General features: G+C 41.1%; 1 pseudogene; it reads right to left on the bottom strand.

Moving 5' to 3' along the window:
* Positions 1-553: 553 nt before the first annotated feature.
* Positions 554-1,842, bottom strand: LOC140897211 (olfactory receptor 5G9-like; annotated as a pseudogene).
* Between the last annotated feature and the right edge of the window lie 2,137 nt (positions 1,843-3,979).

Raw genomic sequence — 3,979 nt, forward strand, 5'->3', positions numbered from 1 at the left:
CTGTAAGGTATTTACCATCCTGATTTTACAGAGGTGATTCTTTTTATTATTACTTTTTTTGTTACTGTTACTTCTATTAAAATTCTTCAAGAACTGAATACTTTTTTCGTTGTTCTTAAGATCCAAGGGTTTGGGTCTGTGGTCACCTATGCAAATTGGTGAGGATTTTTAATCAAACCTTTCCAAGGAAGTGGGGTGCAAGGGTTGGGAGGATTTTGGGGGGAAAGACGTTTCCAAACAACGCTTTCCTAATAAAATAACCCAGATAAACGTTTGGTGGTGGCAGTGGAAGTCCAAGGGCAAAGGGTAAAATAGTTTGTACCTTGGGGAAGTTTTAACCTAAGCTGGTAAAAGTAAGCTTAGGAGGTTTTCATGCAGGTCCTCACATCTGTACCCTAGAGTTCAGAGTGGGGAAGGAACCTTGACAGAGCCACACCAATTTACACGAGCTGAGCCTTTGACCCAAACTGTCAGATACCTGAGCTGAGAATCTTCAAAATGCAAGTTACCCACAGTTTTATGCTCTTTGATTTTTTTTTAAATAAGATCAACACTACTTGAGAAACTTGAATTTCCCCAGTAATTTCCCCCCAGCTGTTTTCATCTGTATTTTCAGGCTGTAGATGATGGTATTTCGCATCGGGGTCAAGATGTTGTACTGGATAGAGAACATTTCACCCACAACCATGGAAGAGACTGAGCTGGGTTTTGTGTACTGTACAGAACCTGTCGGGTACCATAAACCAACCACAATCAGGGGGGAGCTGCAGGTGGAGAAGGCTTTACAGCTGCCCTCCGCAGAGCGTATCCTCAGGATGGTGGCGATGATGTGAATGTAGGAGATCAGGATGAGGAGGAAGGAGCTTGATACAAATATCACAACAGAAGTGAGAAGCACCACTTGATTGGTGAGGGTCACAGTGCAGGATAGATGCAATAGGGGAGGGAGCTTCACAGCTGAAATGGCTGATTTGATTGGGGCCACAGAAGTGCAACCTGAGGGCTAAACCTCTGTTAAGCAGGGAATTTATGAAGCCTATTGCCCATGCCCCACTCACCAGCAGAACACAGATCCCTTTGCTAATGGTCTCCATATAACACAATGGGTCACAGATGGCAGTGTAGCAGTCATGCACTATTGCTGAGAGAATAAAAATGTCAGCACCAGTAGGCAGGAAAATGAAGAATATCTGGACAAGGCAGCCATCAGCAGAAATGATTTTGTGCTCTGCTAGGAAATTGACCATCATCTTAGGGACAATGGCTGAGGAAAAGCAGATATCGACAAAGGATAAATGAGACAGGAAGGGTGTGAAGGTGAGGATCAGCCCTTATCAGTATGATCACCACGTTCGCCACAAGCGTGATTAGGTAAATAACTATAAACACCAGGAATAGGAAAATCTGCATCTGTGGGTCACTGGAAAGTCCCAGGAGAATAAATGAAGTCACTTTGGTTTGATTCCGAGTCAGGAAATCTGACCTGTCAGACTGGGGGAAAAAATAATGAAATTAACACAGAAGTAAATTGAAATGGCCTGTCGAAATCATCTGACCAAAAGGATTAATGTAAACCGAGGCTGACTACATCCTATAAAATGTGTGCTGTAAAAAGACAAAATGGGATAATTGCACAGAACGACTTTGGCACCTACTTACCATTTTAGGTGCCTAAATCCCAGAATCAAGCCCCACTGGTACTCACAAAAACCCTGCTCAGCTGTGACATTGAAGGACCCCTATGTCAGTCTGTCCCAGTCTCTCCTGTTGAAGCTGTTCCACTGTGGTTAAATAATAAAAGAGGCTTTGGAGCAGAGGCACCGGATACTCAGCCGTCTGCATCGGAGGGTGAGTGCTCTAACCACCAGAATATACAGTCATTCATGCTCTTGCTGTCTCTCTCTGGCCCAATATCTCTTTAATCTGTCCCACTAACTTCAACAGAGCTACATCTGATTTACACCAGCTGGAGATTTGATCCCTTGACGCCTATGGAGCTATGGATGATTTACACCAGCATGGGATCTGGCCATTCTATAAATACTTTACAAAAATACAGAATGTAATATTGTAGAATTTTATTGGATGGATTCCTATTAACATCTCTAGGATTCTAGAAGAAGACAAAGACAAAGAAGACGAGGAGGAGGCAGAGGAAGTGGAAGAAACCTCCAAGGCCTAGAAATTCTGGTTTAGCACCCAGCAGGGTATAGTCTGTCAATCCAAACTAATATGGAGAATACAGGTAATTGATAAATATTATGAATGCCATAAAGGGGGGGGGTGGTCAGACAAGCTTATCTGGGACAGCCTCCTCCCCTAGCAGGGTGAGTTGTCTGAAGGTAGGCAAGCCCATGTATCATTCAACTGTTCAAATAAACAACCAGAGATCATTAGAGTGAAAAGGACTCATCTTATAAACCAAAAAGTGATCTGAGGTTGTCTTTTGCAAAACCAGAAGAGAGGCTGAAGCAAACAAATGCTCCAACACTGGAAGGAGAGAAATGACAACACAGAGAAAGAAATGAAGGAGCATAGACTCACTGCACAACTGAGAGCTTTATTCCAAAGAGGAGAATTTATGCAAATGGAGATTGAAAACCTGAAAAGGGAGGTTAGTCATGTAGAACTACATGCAAACATTTTGGTAGAAGCAATGATACAGGATAAAGAGAAACCAGCAATGGAAGAAAAATTGAGGAAAAATATGAATGAAACAGCACCTGAAGAAAGTACAGGAAATATGAATAATTTGTTGATTTGAGATCATGCAAAGTGTAACAGACATTGAGGATTGACCAGTGTTGCCAAGTAAGAAATTTGTACACCAGGAAAAACTGGATGATAACACAAGAACTTAATGAAGGACTCAAGGAAACTGTGGAGTAAAACCACCAATAGCCGGTAGAATTATATAATTTATGCTACAGTAACAGTAGCAGCTCATCAGCGTAAGATCAAGCCATCTGAGGATGTGAGCCATCTTTCATGGCAATGAAGGTTAAAGCAGAAGAGTAAGCTTTTATATCAGCCTACGGGATGCATGAGAAAAACCATTTGAAGAGGTAAGAGAAGCAAACAGCCTTGGAGATAGCAGCTGGATGAGAGAGTCGTGAAGGAACAATGTAAATGAGAGCTGATCCATCTGAGTCATAGCCTTGAAAGATATTGAACACAAAGTTATTAGTACCAAGAGAACAGTCTCTTCACCAGAGACCCAAGGAGATTCTTTGATCTGATGGATGTTAAAAACAGAATAGGCAAAAATAGAGAGCCAATAAATGAAGTGGAATAGTTTCAGCACTGCTGGAAAGAAATCTGGTCTAAGACTGTGCAACATAATCAGACAGTGAACCGGATTAAAAATGAGAGGAAAAAATTACAAATCACACCCCAGAGGAATAGAAAGAAAGAAAGAAAGAAAGAAAGAAAGAAAGAAAGAAAGAAAGAAAGAAAGAAAGAAAGAAAGAAAGAAAGAAAGAAAGAAGGTACTAAGAGGAATGAAAAATTGGAAAAACACTCAGACCAGCTGGTATGTTTGGATTCTGGATGAAACGTCTTAGAAACACTCCATGATTGTTTATTTTAACAATTTCATAAATGTTTGAAGAACAGATTTCCAGGGTGGATGATGACAGGGACAACTCTCCCCATACAGAAAAGAAAGAAAGAAAGACATAGTGATCCTAAGAATTATAGACTGACCATATGTTTACCCACTATATGGAAACTTCTAACAACATCTCTGGCAAAAAAAAAATCTGGAAAGTGCCAGTTAGCAATGGAATGCTGGTTCCTGAGCAAAGAAACAATACAGTAAATATGAAAGGGACAAAAACCAGCCCAGGCCCAATAGGAGGATCACCTGAGTTGCAAACAAAGAAAAAGTTAGTGATTGTGTGGATAGACTACCTTCAAGGCATACAAAAGCATCTCACAATCATGGATCACTGAGACCCTGAAAATGCCCAAGGCTCAT

Source organism: Lepidochelys kempii, chromosome 13 (genome assembly GCF_965140285.1).
Source record: "Lepidochelys kempii isolate rLepKem1 chromosome 13, rLepKem1.hap1, whole genome shotgun sequence".
Classification (NCBI taxonomy): Eukaryota; Metazoa; Chordata; order Testudines; family Cheloniidae; genus Lepidochelys; species Lepidochelys kempii.